The sequence below is a fragment of the Phyllobates terribilis genome, unplaced genomic scaffold, assembly GCF_046119375.1.
Source record: "Phyllobates terribilis strain yellow unplaced genomic scaffold, ASM4611937v1 Scaffold_1__5_contigs__length_1240528914, whole genome shotgun sequence".
NCBI lineage: Eukaryota > Metazoa > Chordata > Amphibia > Anura > Dendrobatidae > Phyllobates > Phyllobates terribilis.
The window spans coordinates 677,475,952-677,494,089 of record NW_027362761.1 but is presented as its reverse complement, the minus strand read 5'-3'; positions in this window follow the sequence as shown (position 1 = coordinate 677,494,089).

Here is an 18,138-nt window from a genome sequence, read left to right as displayed (position 1 = left end):
ATTGTTCTCGGAATTCCGATGATGTTTAACAATGCTTTAGACCTCTTCCATTGTTACCGGAATTCCGCTGATGTTTAACAATGCTTTTGAACTCTTCCATTGTTCTCAAAATTCCGCTGTAGTTGAAAAATGCATTGGAACTCTTCCATTGTTCTCGGAATTCCGCTGAAGTTTTACAATGCTTTGGAACTCTTCCATTTTTCTTGGAATTCTGCTGAAGTTTAAAAATGCTTTGGAACTCTTTCATTGTTCTCAGAATTCCGCTGATGTTTAACAATGCTTTGGAACTCTTCCATTGTTCTCGGAATTCCGCTGTAGTTTAAAAATGCTTTGGAAATCTTTCATTGTTCTCGGAATTCCGCTGAAGTTTAGCCAAGCTTTGGAACTCTTCCATTGTTCTCGGAATTCCGCTGAAGTTTAAAAATGCTTTGGAACTCCTCCTTTGTTCTCGGAATTCTGCTGAAGTTTAAAAATGCTTTGGAACTTTTCCATTGTTCTGGGAATTCGGCTGAAGTTTAAAAATGCTATGGATCTCTTCCTATGTTCTGGGAGTTCTGCTGAAGTTTAAAAATGCTTTTGAACTCTTCCATTGTTCTCGGAATTCCGCTGATGTTTAACAATGCTTTAGAACTCTTCCATTGTTCTCGGAATTCCGCTGATGTTTAACAATGCTTTGGAACTCTTCCATTGTTCTCGGAATTCCGCTGATGTTTAACAATGCTTTGGAACTTTTCCATTGTTCTCGGAATTCCACTGTAGTATAAAAATGCATTGGAACTCTTCCATTGTTCTCAGATTTCCGCTGAAGTTTTACAATGCTTTGGAAATCTTCCATTTTTCTCGGAATTCTGCTGAAGTTTAAAAATGCTTTGGAACTCTTCCATTGTTCTGGGAATTCGGCTGACGTTTTAAAATGCTTTGGATCTCTTCCATTGTTCTCGGAATTCCGCTAATGCTTAACAATGGTTTAGAACTCTTCCATTGTTCTCGGAATTCCGATGATGTTTAAAAATGCATTGGAGCTCTTCCATTGTTCTCAGAATTCCGCTGAAGTTTAAAAATGCTTTGGAACTCTTCCATTGTTCTCTGAATTCTGCTGAAGTTTAAAAAAGCTTTGGAACTATTCCATTGTTCTCAGAATTCCGCTAATATTTAACAATGCTTTGGAACTCTTCTATTGTTTTCGGAATTCCGCTGATGTTTAATAATGCTTTTGGAACTCTTCCATGGTTCTCGGAATTCCGCTAATGTTTAACAATGCTTTGGAACTCATCCATTGTTCTCAGAATTCTGTTGATGTTTAGTAATGCTTTTGGAACTCTTCCCTTGTACTCGGAATTCTGCTGAAGTTTAAAAATGCTTTGGAACTCTTCCATTGTTCTCGGAATTCCGCTAATGTTTATCAAACCTATGGAACTCTTTCATTGTTCTCGGAATTCTGTTGATGGTTAATAATGCTTTTGGAACTCGTCCATTGCTCTCAGAATTCTGCTGAAGTTTAAAAACGCTTTAGAAATCTTCCCTTGTTCTCGGAATTCTGCTGAAGTTTAACAATGCTTTGGAACTCTTCCATAATTCTCAGAATTCTGCTGAAGTTTAAAAAAGCTTTGGTACTCTTCCATTGTTCTCAGAATTCCAATGAAGCTTAAAAATGCTTTGGAACTCCTCCATTGTTCTCGTAATTCTCCTGAAGTTTTAAAATGCTTTGGAACTCTTCAAATGTTCTGGGAATTCAGCTGAAGTTTAAAAATGCTTTGGAATTCTTCCTATGTTCTGGGAGTCCTGCTGAAGTTTAAAAATGCTTGGTAACTCTTCCATTGTTCTCGGAATTCCGCTGATGTTTAACAATACTTTAGAACTCTTCCATTGTTACCGGAATTCCGCTGATGTTTAACAATGCTTTTGTACTCTTTCATTGTTCTAGGAATTCCGCTGTAGTTTAAAAATGCATTGGAACTCTTCCATTGTACTCGGAATTCCGCTGAAGTTTTACAATGCTTTGGAACTTTTCCATTTTCCTCGGAATTCTGCTGAAGTTTAAAAATGCTTTGGAACTCTTCCATTGTTCTCGGAATTCCGCCGATGTTTAACAGTGCTTTGGAACTCTTCCATTGTTCTCGGAATTACGCTGTAGTTTAAAAATGCTTTGGAACTCTTTCATTGTTCTCGGAATCCCGCTGAAGTTTAGCCATGCTTTGGAACTCTTCCATTGTTCTCGGAATTCTGCTGAAGTTTAAAAATGCTTTGGAACTCCTCCATTGTTCTCGGAAATCTGCTGAAGTTTAAAAATGCTTTGGAACTCTTCCACTGTTCTGGGAGTTCTGCTGAAGTTTAAAAATGCTTTTGAACTCTTCCATTGTTCTCGGAATTCCGCTGATGTTTAACAATGCTTTAGAACTATTCCATCGTTCTCGGAATTCTGCTGATGTTTAACAATGCTTTGGAACTCTTCCATTGTTCTCGAAATTCCACTGTAGTTTAAAAATGCATTGGAACTCTTACATTGTTCTCGGAATTCCACTGAAGTTTTACAATGCTTTGGAACGCTTCCATTTTTCTTGGAATTCTGCTAAAGTTTAAAAATGCTTTGGAACTCTACCATTGTTCTGGGAATTCGGCTGAAGTTTAAAAATGCTTTGGAACTCCTCCTAAGTTCTGGGAGTTCTGCTGAATTTTAAAAATGCTTTGGAACTCTTCCATTGTTCTCGGAATTCCGATAATGTTTAACAATGCTTTGAAACTCTTCCATTGTTCTCGGAATTCTGTTGATGTTTAATAATTCTTTTGGAATTCTTCCATTGTTCTTGGAATTCTGCTGAAGTTTAAAAATGTTTTGGAACTCTTCCATTGTACTCGGAATTCCGCTGAAGTTTAACATTGCTTTGGAACTCTTCCATTGTTCTGGGAATTCAGCTGAAGTTTAAAAATGGTTTGGAACTCTTCTAATGTTCTGGGAATTCTGCTGAAGTTTAAAAATGCTTTGGAACTCTTCTATTGTTCTCGGAATTCTGATGATGTTTAACAATGCTTTGGAACTCTTCCATTGTTGAAGGAATTCCTCTGAAGTTTAAAAATGCTTTGGAACTCTTCCATTGTTCTCAGTATTCCGCTAATGTTTAACAATGCTTTGGAACTATTCCATTGTTCTCGGAATTCCGCTGATGTTTAACATTGCTTTGGAACTCTTCCATTGTTCTCGGAATTCCACTGTAGTTTCAAAATGCTTTGGAACTCTTCCATTGTTCTCGGAATTCTGTGGAAGTTTAAAAATGCTTTGGAACTCTTCCATTGTTCTCGGAATTCTGCTGAAGTTCAAAAATGCTTGGAACTCTTCCGTTGTTCTCGGAATTCTGCTGAAGTTTAAAAAAGCTTTGGAACTCTTTCAATGTTCTCGGAATTCCGCTGATGTTTAATAATGCTTTTGGAACTTTTCCATTTTTCTCGGAATTCCGCTGATGTTTAACAATGCTTTGGAACTCTACAATTGTTCTCGGAATTCTGGTGAAGTTTAAAAATGCTTTGGAACTCTTCCATTGTTCAAGGAATTCTGCTGAAGTTTAAAAAGCTTTGGAACTCTTCCATTGTTCTGGGAATTCTGCTGAAGTTTAAAATTGCTTTGGAACTCTTACATTGTCCTCGGAATTCGGCTGATGTTTAATAATGCTTTTGGAACTCTTCCATTGTTCTCGTAATTCCGCTGATGTTTAACAATGCTTTGGAACTCTTCCATTGTTCTGGGAATTCTGGTAAAAATTAAAAATGCTTTGGAACTCTTCCATTGTTCACGGAAATCAGCTGAAGTTTAAAAAGCTTTGTAACTCTTCCATTGTTCTGGGAATTCTGCTGAAGTTTAAAATTGCTTTGGAACTCTTCCATTGTTCTCAGAATTCTGCTAATGTTTAACAATGCTTTGGAACTCTTCCATTGTTCTCAGAATTCCGCTGATGTTTAACAATGCTTTGGAAACTCTTTCATTGTTCTCGGAATTCCGCTGTAGTTTAAAAATGCTTTGGAACTCTTTCATTGTTCTCGGAATTCCGCTGAAGTTTAACCATGCTATGGAACTCTTCCATTGTTCTCGGAATTCCGCTGAAGTTTTACAATGCTTTGGAAATCTTCCATTTTTCTCGGAATTCTGCTGAAGTTTAAAAATGCTTTGGAACTCTTACATTGTTCTGGGAATTTGGCAGAAGTTTTAAAATGCTTTGGAACTCTTCAAATGTTCTCGGAATTCCGCTAATGTTTAACAATGGTTTAGAACTCTTCCATTGTTCTCGGAATTCCGCTGAAGTTTAAAAATGCTTTGGAACTCTTCCATTGTTCTCTGAATTCTGCTGAAATTTAAAAAAGCTTTGGTACTCTTCCATTGTTCTCAGAATTCCAATGAAGCTTAAAAATGCTTTGGAACTCTTTTTATTTTTTCACAGAATTCCGCTAAAGTTTAAAAATGCTTTGGAACTCCTCCATTGTTCTCGGAATTCTGCTGAAGTTTAAAAATGCTTTGGAACTCTTCCAATGTTCTGGGAATTCAGCTGAAGTTTAAAAATGTTTTGGAACTCTTCCTATGTTCTGGGAGTTCTGCTGAAGTTTAAAAATGCTTGGGAACTCTTCCATTGCTCTCGGAATTCCGATGATGTATAACAATGCTTTAGAACTCTTCCATTGCAACCGGAATTCCGCTGATGTTTAACAATGCTTTTGAACTCTTCCATTGTTCTCGGAATTCCGCTGTAGTTTAAAAATGCATTGGAACTCTTCCATTGTTCTCGGAATTCCGCTACAGTTTTACAATGCTTTGGAACTCTTCCATTTTTCTCGGAATTCTGCTGAAGTTTAAAAATGCTTTGGAACTCTTCCATTGTTCTCAGAATTCCGCTAATGTTTAACAATGCTTTGGAACTCTTCCATTGTTCTCGGAATTCCGCTGATGTTTAACAATGCTTTTGAACTCTTTCATTGTTCTAGGAATTCCGCTGTAGTTTAAAAATGCATTGGAACTCTTCCATTGTACTCGGAATTCCGCTGAAGTTTTACAATGCTTTGGAACTCTTCCATTTTCCTCGGAATTCTGCTGAAGTTTAAAAATGCTTTGGAACTCTTCCATTGTTCTCGGAATTCCGCTGATGTTTAACAGTGCTTTGGAACTCTTCCATTGTTCTCGGAATTACGCTGTAGTTTAAAAATGCTTTGGAACTCTTTCATTGTTCTCGGAATTCCGCTGAAGTTTAGCCATGCTTTGGAACTCTTCCATTGTTCTCGGAATTCTGCTGAAGTGTAAAAATGCTTTGGAACTCCTCCATTGTTCTCGGAAATCTGCTGAAGTTTAAAAATGCTTTGGAACTCTTCCACTGTTCTGGGAATTCGGCTGAAGTTTAAAAATGCTTTGGAACTCCTCCTAAGTTCTGGGAGTTCTGCTGAATTTTAAAAATGCTTTGGAACTCTTCCATTGTTCTCGGAATTCCGATAATGTTTAACAATGCTTTGAAACTCTTCCATTGTTCTCGGAATTCTGTTGATGTTTAATAATTCTTTTGGAATTCTTCCATTGTTCTTGGAATTCTGCTGAAGTTTAAAAATGTTTTGGAACTCTTCCATTGTACTCGGAATTCCGCTGAAGTTTAACATTGCTTTGGAACTCTTCCGTTGTTCTGGGAATTCAGCTGAAGTTTAAAAATGGTTTGGAACTCTTCTAATGTTCTGGGAATTCTGCTGAAGTTTAAAAATGCTTTGGAACTCTTCTATTGTTCTCGGAATTCTGATGATGTTTAACAATGCTTTGGAACTCTTCCATTGTTGAAGGAATTCCTCTGAAGTTTAAAAATGCTTTGGAACTCTTCCATTGTTCTCAGTATTCCGCTAATGTTTAACAATGCTTTGGAACTATTCCATTGTTCTCGGAATTCCGCTGATGTTTAACATTGCTTTGGAACTCTTCCATTGTTCTCGGAATTCCACTGTAGTTTCAAAATGCTTTGGAACTCTTCCATTGTTCTCGGAATTCTGTGGAAGTTTAAAAATGCTTTGGAACTCTTCCATTGTTCTCGGAATTCTGCTGAAGTTCAAAAATGCTTGGAACTCTTCCGTTGTTCTCGGAATTCTGCTGAAGTTTAAAAAAGCTTTGGAACTCTTTCAATGTTCTCGGAATTCCGCTGATGTTTAATAATGCTTTTGGAACTTTTCCATTTTTCTCGGAATTCCGCTGATGTTTAACAATGCTTTGGAACTCTACAATTGTTCTCGGAATTCTGGTGAAGTTTAAAAATGCTTTGGAACTCTTCCATTGTTCAAGGAATTCTGCTGAAGTTTAAAAAGCTTTGGAACTCTTCCATTGTTCTGGGAATTCTGCTGAAGTTTAAAATTGCTTTGGAACTCTTACATTGTCCTCGGAATTCGGCTGATGTTTAATAATGCTTTTGGAACTCTTCCATTGTTCTCGTAATTCCGCTGATGTTTAACAATGCTTTGGAACTCTTCCATTGTTCTGGGAATTCTGGTAAAAATTAAAAATGCTTTGGAACTCTTCCATTGTTCTCAGAATTCTGCTAATGTTTAACAATGCTTTGTAACTCTTCCATTGTTCTGGGAATTCTGCTGAAGTTTAAAATTGCTTTGGAACTCTTCCATTGTTCTCAGAATTCTGCTAATGTTTAACAATGCTTTGGAACTCTTCCATTGTTCTCAGAATTCCGCTGATGTTTAACAATGCTTTGGAAACTCTTTCATTGTTCTCGGAATTCCGCTGTAGTTTAAAAATGCTTTGGAACTCTTTCATTGTTCTCGGAATTCCGCTGAAGTTTAACCATGCTATGGAACTCTTCCATTGTTCTCGGAATTCCGCTGAAGTTTTACAATGCTTTGGAAATCTTCCATTTTTCTCGGAATTCTGCTGAAGTTTAAAAATGCTTTGGAACTCTTACATTGTTCTGGGAATTTGGCAGAAGTTTTAAAATGCTTTGGAACTCTTCAAATGTTCTCGGAATTCCGCTAATGTTTAACAATGGTTTAGAACTCTTCCATTGTTCTCGGAATTCCGCTGAAGTTTAAAAATGCTTTGGAACTCTTCCATTGTTCTCTGAATTCTGCTGAAATTTAAAAAAGCTTTGGTACTCTTCCATTGTTCTCAGAATTCCAATGAAGCTTAAAAATGCTTTGGAACTCTTTTTATTTTTTCACAGAATTCCGCTAAAGTTTAAAAATGCTTTGGAACTCCTCCATTGTTCTCGGAATTCTGCTGAAGTTTAAAAATGCTTTGGAACTCTTCCAATGTTCTGGGAATTCAGCTGAAGTTTAAAAATGTTTTGGAACTCTTCCTATGTTCTGGGAGTTCTGCTGAAGTTTAAAAATGCTTGGGAACTCTTCCATTGCTCTCGGAATTCCGATGATGTATAACAATGCTTTAGAACTCTTCCATTGCAACCGGAATTCCGCTGATGTTTAACAATGCTTTTGAACTCTTCCATTGTTCTCGGAATTCCGCTGTAGTTTAAAAATGCATTGGAACTCTTCCATTGTTCTCGGAATTCCGCTACAGTTTTACAATGCTTTGGAACTCTTCCATTTTTCTCGGAATTCTGCTGAAGTTTAAAAATGCTTTGGAACTCTTCCATTGTTCTCAGAATTCCGCTAATGTTTAACAATGCTTTGGAACTCTTCCATTGTTCTCGGAATTCCGCTGATGTTTAACAATGCTTTTGAACTCTTTCATTGTTCTAGGAATTCCGCTGTAGTTTAAAAATGCATTGGAACTCTTCCATTGTACTCGGAATTCCGCTGAAGTTTTACAATGCTTTGGAACTCTTCCATTTTCCTCGGAATTCTGCTGAAGTTTAAAAATGCTTTGGAACTCTTCCATTGTTCTCGGAATTCCGCTGATGTTTAACAGTGCTTTGGAACTCTTCCATTGTTCTCGGAATTACGCTGTAGTTTAAAAATGCTTTGGAACTCTTTCATTGTTCTCGGAATTCCGCTGAAGTTTAGCCATGCTTTGGAACTCTTCCATTGTTCTCGGAATTCTGCTGAAGTGTAAAAATGCTTTGGAACTCCTCCATTGTTCTCGGAAATCTGCTGAAGTTTAAAAATGCTTTGGAACTCTTCCACTGTTCTGGGAATTCGGCTGAAGTTTAAAAATGCTATGGAACTCTTCCTATGTTCTGGGAGTTCTGCTGAAGTTTAAAAATGCTTTGGAACTCTTCCATTGTTCTCGGAATTCCGCTGATGTTTAACAATGCTTTAGAACTATTCCATCGTTCTCGGAATTCCGCTGATGTTTAACAATGCTTTGGAACTCTTCCATTGTTCTCGAAATTCCACTGTAGTTTAAAAATGCATTGGAACTCTTACATTGTTCTCGGAATTCCACTGAAGTTTTACAATGCTTTGGAACGCTTCCATTTTTCTTGGAATTCTGCTAAAGTTTAAAAATGCTTTGGAACTCTTCCATTGTTCTGGGAATTCGGCTGAAGTTTAAAAATGCTTTGGAACTCCTCCTAAGTTCTGGGATTTCTGCTGAATTTTAAAAATGCTTTGGAACTCTTCCATTGTTCTCGGAATTCCGCTAATGTTTAACAATGCTTTGGAACTTTTCCATTGTTCTCGGAATTCTGCTGTATTTTAAAAATGCTTTGGAACTCTTCCATTGTTCTTTGAATTCTGCTGAAGTTTAAAAATTCTGTGGAACTCTTCCATTGTTCTTGGAATTCCGCTTATGTTTAACAATGCTTTGGAACTCTTCCATTGTTCTCGGAAATACGCTGATGTTTAACAATGCTTTGGAACTCTTCCATTGTTTTCCGATTTCCGCTAAAGTTTAGCAATGCTTTGGAACTCTTCCATTGTTCTCGGAATTCCGCAAAAGTTTATAAATGCTTTTGAACTCTTCCATTGTTCTCGAAATTCTGATGAAGTTTAAAAAAGCTTTGGAACTCTTCCATTGTTCTTGGAATTCCGTTGATGTTTAATAATGCTTTTGGAACTCATCCATTGTTCTCGGAATTGTGCTAATGTTTAACAATGCTTTGGAACTCTACCATTGTTCTGGGAATTCGGCTGAAGTTTAAAAATGCTTTGGAACTCCTCCTAAGTTCTGGGAGTTCTGCTGAATTTTAAAAATGCTTTGGAACTCTTCCATTGTTCTCGGAATTCCGCTGATGTTTAACAATGCTTTGGAACTTTTCCATTGTTCTCGGAATTCTGCTGAAGTTTAAAAATGCTTTGGAACTCTTCCATTGTTCTTTGAATTCTGCTGAAGTTTAAAAATTCTGTGGAACTCTTCCATTGTTCTTGGAATTCCGCTTATGTTTAACAATGCTTTGGAACTCTACCATTGTTCTTGGAAATACGCTGATGTTTAACAATGCTTTGGAACTCTTCCATTGTTTTCCGATTTCCGCTAAAGTTTAGCAATGCTTTGGAACTCTTCCATTGTTCTCGAAATTCTGATGAAGTTTAAAAAAGCTTTGGAACTCTTCCATTGTTCTTGGAATTCCGTTGATGTTTAATAATGCTTTTGGAACTCATCCATTGTTCTCGGAATTGTGCTAATGTTTAACAATGCTTTGGAACTCTTCCATTGTTCTCGTAATTCCGCTAATGTTTAAGAATGCTTTTGGAACTCTTCCATTGTTCTCGGAATTCCGATAATGTTTAACAATGCTTTGAAACTCTTCCATTGTTCTCTTAATTCTGTTGATGTTTAATAATTCTTTTGGAATTCTTCCATTGTTCTTGGAATTCTGCTGAAGTTTAAAAATGCTTTGGAACTCTTCCATTGTTCTCGGAATTCCGCTGATGTTTTTCAATCCTATGGAAATCTTCCATTGTTCATCAAATTCCACTGAAGTTTAAAAATGTTTTGGAACTCTTCCATTGTACTCGGAATTCCGCTGAAGTTTAACATTGCTTTGGAACTCTTCCGTTGTTCTGGGAATTCAGCTGAAGTTTAAAAATGGTTTGGAACTCTTCTAATGTTCTGGGAATTCTGCTGAAGTTTAAAAATGCTTTGGAACTCTTCTATTGTTCTCGGAATTCTGATGATGTTTAACAATGCTTTGGAACTCTTCCATTGTTGAAGGAATTCCTCTGAAGTTTAAAAATGCTTTGGAACTCTTCCATTGTTCTCAGTATTCCGCTAATGTTTAACAATGCTTTGGAACTATTCCATTGTTCTCGGAATTCCGCTGATGTTTAACATTGCTTTGGAACTCTTCCATTGTTCTCGGAATTCCACTGTAGTTTCAAAATGCTTTGGAACTCTTCCATTGTTCTCGGAATTCTGTGGAAGTTTAAAAATGCTTTGGAACTCTTCCATTGTTCTCGGAATTCTGCTGAAGTTCAAAAATGCTTGGAACTCTTCCGTTGTTCTCGGAATTCTTCTGAAGTTTAAAAAAGCTTTGGAACTCTTTCAATGTTCTCGGAATTCCGCTGATGTTTAATAATGCTTTTGGAACTTTTCCATTTTTCTCGGAATTCCGCTGATGTTTAACAATGCTTTGGAACTCTACAATTGTTCTCGGAATTCTGGTGAAGTTTAAAAATGCTTTGGAACTCTTCCATTGTTCAAGGAATTCTGCTGAAGTTTAAAAAGCTTTGGAACTCTTCCATTGTTCTGGGAATTCTGCTGAAGTTTAAAATTGCTTTGGAACTCTTACATTGTCCTCGGAATTCCGCTGATGTTTAATAATGCTTTTGGAACTCTTCCATTGTTCTCGTAATTCCGCTGATGTTTAACAATGCTTTGGAACTCTTCCATTGTTCTGGGAATTCTGGTAAAGTTTAAAAATGCTTTGGAACTCTTCCATTGTTCACGGAAATCAGCTGAAGTTTAAAAAGCTTTGTAACTCTTCCATTGTTCTGGGAATTCTGCTGAAGTTTAAAATTGCTTTGGAACTCTTCCATTGTTCTCAGAATTCTGCTAATGTTTAACAATGATTTGGAACTCTTCCATTGTTCTCAGAATTCCGCTGATGTTTAATAATGCTTTGGAACTCTTTCATTGTTCTCGGAATTCCGCTGAAGTTTAACCATGCTATGGAACTCTTCCATTGTTCTCGGAATTCCGCTGAAGTTTTACAATGCTTTGGAAATCTTCCATTTTTCTCGGAATTCTGCTGAAGTTTAAAAATGCTTTGGAACTCTTACATTGTTCTGGGAATTTGGCAGAAGTTTTAAAATGCTTTGGAACTCTTCAAATGTTCTCGGAATTCCGCTAATGTTTAACAATGGTTTAGAACTCTTCCATTGTTCTCGGAATTCCGCTGAAGTTTAAAAATGCTTTGGAACTCTTCCATTGTTCTCTGAATTCTGCTGAAATTTAAAAAAGCTTTGGTACTCTTCCATTGTTCTCAGAATTCCAATGAAGCTTAAAAATGCTTTGGAACTCTTTTTATTTTTTCACAGAATTCCGCTAAAGTTTAAAAATGCTTTGGAACTCCTGCATTGTTCTCGGAATTCTGCTGAAGTTTAAAAATGCTTTGGAACTCTTCCAATGTTCTGGGAATTCAGCTGAAGTTTAAAAATGTTTTGGAACTCTTCCTATGTTCTGGGAGTTCTGCTGAAGTTTAAAAATGCTTGGGAACTCTTCCATTGCTCTCGGAATTCCGATGATGTATAACAATGCTTTAGAACTCTTCCATTGCAACCGGAATTCCGCTGATGTTTAACAATGCTTTTGAACTCTTCCATTGTTCTCGGAATTCCGCTGTAGTTTAAAAATGCATTGGAACTCTTCCATTGTTCTCGGAATTCCGCTACAGTTTTACAATGCTTTGGAACTCTTCCATTTTTCTCGGAATTCTGCTGAAGTTTAAAAATGCTTTGGAACTCTTCCATTGTTCTCAGAATTCCGCTAATGTTTAACAATGCTTTGGAACTCTTCCATTGTTCTCGGAATTCCGCTGATGTTTAACAATGCTTTTGAACTCTTTCATTGTTCTAGGAATTCCGCTGTAGTTTAAAAATGCATTGGAACTCTTCCATTGTACTCGGAATTCCGCTGAAGTTTTACAATGCTTTGGAACTCTTCCATTTTCCTCGGAATTCTGCTGAAGTTTAAAAATGCTTTGGAACTCTTCCATTGTTCTCGGAATTCCGCTGATGTTTAACAGTGCTTTGGAACTCTTCCATTGTTCTCGGAATTACGCTGTAGTTTAAAAATGCTTTGGAACTCTTTCATTGTTCTCGGAATTCCGCTGAAGTTTAGCCATGCTTTGGAACTCTTCCATTGTTCTCGGAATTCTGCTGAAGTGTAAAAATTCTTTGGAACTCCTCCATTGTTCTCGGAAATCTGCTGAAGTTTAAAAATGCTTTGGAACTCTTCCACTGTTCTGGGAATTCGGCTGAAGTTTAAAAATGCTATGGAACTCTTCCTATGTTCTGGGAGTTCTGCTGAAGTTTAAAAAAGCTTTGGTACTCTTCCATTGTTCTCAGAATTCCAATGAAGCTTAAAAATGCTTTGGAACTCTTTTTATTTTTTCACAGAATTCCGCTAAAGTTTAAAAATGCTTTGGAACTCCTGCATTGTTCTCGGAATTCTGCTGAAGTTTAAAAATGCTTTGGAACTCTTCCAATGTTCTGGGAATTCAGCTGAAGTTTAAAAATGTTTTGGAACTCTTCCTATGTTCTGGGAGTTCTGCTGAAGTTTAAAAATGCTTGGGAACTCTTCCATTGCTCTCGGAATTCCGATGATGTATAACAATGCTTTAGAACTCTTCCATTGCAACCGGAATTCCGCTGATGTTTAACAATGCTTTTGAACTCTTCCATTGTTCTCGGAATTCCGCTGTAGTTTAAAAATGCATTGGAACTCTTCCATTGTTCTCGGAATTCCGCTACAGTTTTACAATGCTTTGGAACTCTTCCATTTTTCTCGGAATTCTGCTGAAGTTTAAAAATGCTTTGGAACTCTTCCATTGTTCTCAGAATTCCGCTAATGTTTAACAATGCTTTGGAACTCTTCCATTGTTCTCGGAATTCCGCTGATGTTTAACAATGCTTTTGAACTCTTTCATTGTTCTAGGAATTCCGCTGTAGTTTAAAAATGCATTGGAACTCTTCCATTGTACTCGGAATTCCGCTGAAGTTTTACAATGCTTTGGAACTCTTCCATTTTCCTCGGAATTCTGCTGAAGTTTAAAAATGCTTTGGAACTCTTCCATTGTTCTCGGAATTCCGCTGATGTTTAACAGTGCTTTGGAACTCTTCCATTGTTCTCGGAATTACGCTGTAGTTTAAAAATGCTTTGGAACTCTTTCATTGTTCTCGGAATTCCGCTGAAGTTTAGCCATGCTTTGGAACTCTTCCATTGTTCTCGGAATTCTGCTGAAGTGTAAAAATGCTTTGGAACTCCTCCATTGTTCTCGGAAATCTGCTGAAGTTTAAAAATGCTTTGGAACTCTTCCACTGTTCTGGGAATTCGGCTGAAGTTTAAAAATGCTATGGAACTCTTCCTATGTTCTGGGAGTTCTGCTGAAGTTTAAAAATGCTTTTGAACTCTTCCATTGTTCTCGGAATTCCGCTGATGTTTAACAATGCTTTAGAACTATTCCATCGTTCTCGGAATTCCGCTGATGTTTAACAATGCTTTGGAACTCTTCCATTGTTCTCAAAATTCCACTGTAGTTTAAAAATGCATTGGAACTCTTACATTGTTCTCGGAATTCCACTGAAGTTTTACAATGCTTTGGAACGCTTCCATTTTTCTTGGAATTCTGCTAAAGTTTAAAAATGCTTTGGAACTCTTCCATTGTTCTGGGAATTCGGCTGAAGTTTAAAAATGCTTTGGAACTCCTCCTAAGTTCTGGGATTTCTGCTGAATTTTAAAAATGCTTTGGAACTCTTCCATTGTTCTCGGAATTCCGCTGATGTTTAACAATGCTTTGGAACTTTTCCATTGTTCTCGGAATTCTGCTGTAGTTTAAAAATGCTTTGGAACTCTTCCATTGTTCTTTGAATTCTGCTGAAGTTTAAAAATTCTGTGGAACTCTTCCATTGTTCTTGGAATTCCGCTTATGTTTAACAATGCTTTGGAACTCTTCCATTGTTCTCGGAAATACGCTGATGTTTAACAATGCTTTGGAACTCTTCCATTGTTTTCCGATTTCCGCTAAAGTTTAGCAATGCTTTGGAACTCTTCCATTGTTCTCGGAATTCCGCAAAAGTTTATAAATGCTTTTGAACTCTTCCATTGTTCTCGAAATTCTGATGAAGTTTAAAAAAGCTTTGGAACTCTTCCATTGTTCTTGGAATTCCGTTGATGTTTAATAATGCTTTTGGAACTCATCCATAGTTCTCGGAATTGTGCTAATGTTTAACAATGCTTTGGAACTCTACCATTGTTCTGGGAATTCGGCTGAAGTTTAAAAATGCTTTGGAACTCCTCCTAAGTTCTGGGAGTTCTGCTGAATTTTAAAAATGCTTTGGAACTCTTCCATTGTTCTCGGAATTCCGCTGATGTTTAACAATGCTTTGGAACTTTTCCATTGTTCTCGGAATTCTGCTGAAGTTTAAAAATGCTTTGGAACTCTTCCATTGTTCTTTGAATTCTGCTGAAGTTTAAAAATTCTGTGGAACTCTTCCATTGTTCTTGGAATTCCGCTTATGTTTAACAATGCTTTGGAACTCTACCATTGTTCTTGGAAATACGCTGATGTTTAACAATGCTTTGGAACTCTTCCATTGTTTTCCGATTTCCGCTAAAGTTTAGCAATGCTTTGGAACTCTTCCATTGTTCTCGAAATTCTGATGAAGTTTAAAAAAGCTTTGGAACTCTTCCATTGTTCTTGGAATTCCGTTGATGTTTAATAATGCTTTTGGAACTCATCCATTGTTCTCGGAATTGTGCTAATGTTTAACAATGCTTTGGAACTCTTCCATTGTTCTCGTAATTCCGCTAATGTTTAAGAATGCTTTTGGAACTCTTCCATTGTTCTCGGAATTCCGATAATGTTTAACAATGCTTTGAAACTCTTCCATTGTTCTCTTAATTCTGTTGATGTTTAATAATTCTTTTGGAATTCTTCCATTGTTCTTGGAATTCTGCTGAAGTTTAAAAATGCTTTGGAACTCTTCCATTGTTCTCGGAATTCCGCTGATGTTTTTCAATCCTATGGAAATCTTCCATTGTTCATCAAATTCCACTGAAGTTTAAAAATGTTTTGGAACTCTTCCATTGTACTCGGAATTCCGCTGAAGTTTAACATTGCTTTGGAACTCTTCCGTTGTTCTGGGAATTCAGCTGAAGTTTAAAAATGGTTTGGAACTCTTCTAATGTTCTGGGAATTCTGCTGAAGTTTAAAAATGCTTTGGAACTATTCTATTGTTCTCGGAATTCTGATGATGTTTAACAATGCTTTGGAACTCTTCCATTGTTGAAGGAATTCCTCTGAAGTTTAAAAATGCTTTGGAACTCTTCCATTGTTCTCAGTATTCCGCTAATGTTTAACAATGCTTTGGAACTATTCCATTGTTCTCGGAATTCCGCTGATGTTTAACATTGCTTTGGAACTCTTCCATTGTTCTCGGAATTCCACTGTAGTTTCAAAATGCTTTGGAACTCTTCCATTGTTCTCGGAATTCTGTGGAAGTTTAAAAATGCTTTGGAACTCTTCCATTGTTCTCGGAATTCTGCTGAAGTTTAAAAATGCTTGGAACTCTTCCATTGTTCTCGGAATTCTGCTGAAGTTTAAAAAAGCTTTGGAACTCTTTCAATGTTCTCGGAATTCCGCTGATGTTTAATAATGATTTTGGAACTTTTCCATTTTTCTCGGAATTCCGCTGATGTTTAACAATGCTTTGGAACTCTACAATTGTTTTCGCAATTCTGGTGAAGTTTAAAAATGCTTTGGAACTCTTGCATTGTTCAAGGAATTCTGCTGAAGTTTAAAAAGCTTTGGAACTCTTCCATTGTTCTGGGAATTCTGCTGAAGTTTAAAATTGCTTTGGAACTCTTACATTGTCCTCGGAATTCCGCTGATGTTTAATAATGCTTTTGGAACTCTTCCATTGTTCTCGTAATTTCGCTGATGTTTAACAATGCTTTGGAACTCTTCCATTGTTCTGGGAATTCTGGTAAAGTTTAAAAATGCTTTGGAACTCTTCCATTGTTCACGGAAATCAGCTGAAGTTTAAAAAGCTTTGTAACTCTTCCATTGTTCTGGGAATTCTGCTGAAGTTTAAAATTGCTTTGGAACTCTTCCATTGTTCTCAGAATTCTGCTAATGTTTAACAATGCTTTGGAACTCTTCCATTGTTCTCAGAATTCGGCTGATGTTTAATAATGCTTTGGAAACTCTTTCATTGTTCTCGGAATTCCGCTGTAGTTTAAAAATGCTTTGGAACTCTTTCATTGTTCTCGGAATTCCGCTGAAGTTTAACCATGCTATGGAACTCTTCCATTGTTCTCGGAATTCCGCTGAAGTTTTACAATGCTTTGGAAATCTTCCATTTTTCTCGGAATTCTGCTGAAGTTTAAAAATGCTTTGGAACTCTTACATTGTTCTGGGAATTTGGGAGAAGTTTTAAAATGCTTTGGAACTCTTCAAATGTTCTCGGAATTCCGCTAATGTTTAACAATGGTTTAGAACTCTTCCATTGTTCTCGGAATTCCGATGATGTTTAACAATGCTTTGTAACTCTTCCCTTGTTCTCGGAATTCCGCTGAAGTTTAAAAATGCTTTGGAACTCTTCCATTGTTCTTTGAATTCTGCTGAAGTTTAAAAATTCTGTGGAACTCTTCCATTGTTCTTGGAATTCCGCTTATGTTTAACAATGCTTTGGAACTCTACCATTGTTCTTGGAAATACGCTGATGTTTAACAATGCTTTGGAACTCTTCCATTGTTTTCCGATTTCCGCTAAAGTTTAGCAATGCTTTGGAACTCTTCCATTGTTCTCGAAATTCTGATGAAGTTTAAAAAAGCTTTGGAACTCTTCCATTGTTCTTGGAATTCCGTTGATGTTTAATAATGCTTTTGGAACTCATCCATTGTTCTCGGAATTGTGCTAATGTTTAACAATGCTTTGGAACTCTTCCATTGTTCTCGTAATTCCGCTAATGTTTAAGAATGCTTTTGGAACTCTTCCATTGTTCTCGGAATTCCGATAATGTTTAACAATGCTTTGAAACTCTTCCATTGTTCTCTTAATTCTGTTGATGTTTAATAATTCTTTTGGAATTCTTCCATTGTTCTTGGAATTCTGCTGAAGTTTAAAAATGCTTTGGAACTCTTCCATTGTTCTCGGAATTCCGCTGATGTTTTTCAATCCTATGGAAATCTTCCATTGTTCATCAAATTCCACTGAAGTTTAAAAATGTTTTGGAACTCTTCCATTGTACTCGGAATTCCGCTGAAGTTTAACATTGCTTTGGAACTCTTCCGTTGTTCTGGGAATTCAGCTGAAGTTTAAAAATGGTTTGGAACTCTTCTAATGTTCTGGGAATTCTGCTGAAGTTTAAAAATGCTTTGGAACTCTTCTATTGTTCTCGGAATTCTGATGATGTTTAACAATGCTTTGGAACTCTTCCATTGTTGAAGGAATTCCTCTGAAGTTTAAAAATGCTTTGGAACTCTTCCATTGTTCTCAGTATTCCGCTAATGTTTAACAATGCTTTGGAACTATTCCATTGTTCTCGGAATTCCGCTGATGTTTAACATTGCTTTGGAACTCTTCCATTGTTCTCGGAATTCCACTGTAGTTTCAAAATGCTTTGGAACTCTTCCATTGTTCTCGGAATTCTGTGGAAGTTTAAAAATGCTTTGGAACTCTTCCATTGTTCTCGGAATTCTGCTGAAGTTCAAAAATGCTTGGAACTCTTCCGTTGTTCTCGGAATTCTGCTGAAGTTTAAAAAAGCTTTGGAACTCTTTCAATGTTCTCGGAATTCCGCTGATGTTTAATAATGCTTTTGGAACTTTTCCATTTTTCTCGGAATTCCGCTGATGTTTAACAATGCTTTGGAACTCTACAATTGTTCTCGGAATTCTGGTGAAGTTTAAAAATGCTTTGGAACTCTTCCATTGTTCAAGGAATTCTGCTGAAGTTTAAAAAGCTTTGGAACTCTTCCATTGTTCTGGGAATTCTGCTGAAGTTTAAAATTGCTTTGGAACTCTTACATTGTCCTCGGAATTCCGCTGATGTTTAATAATG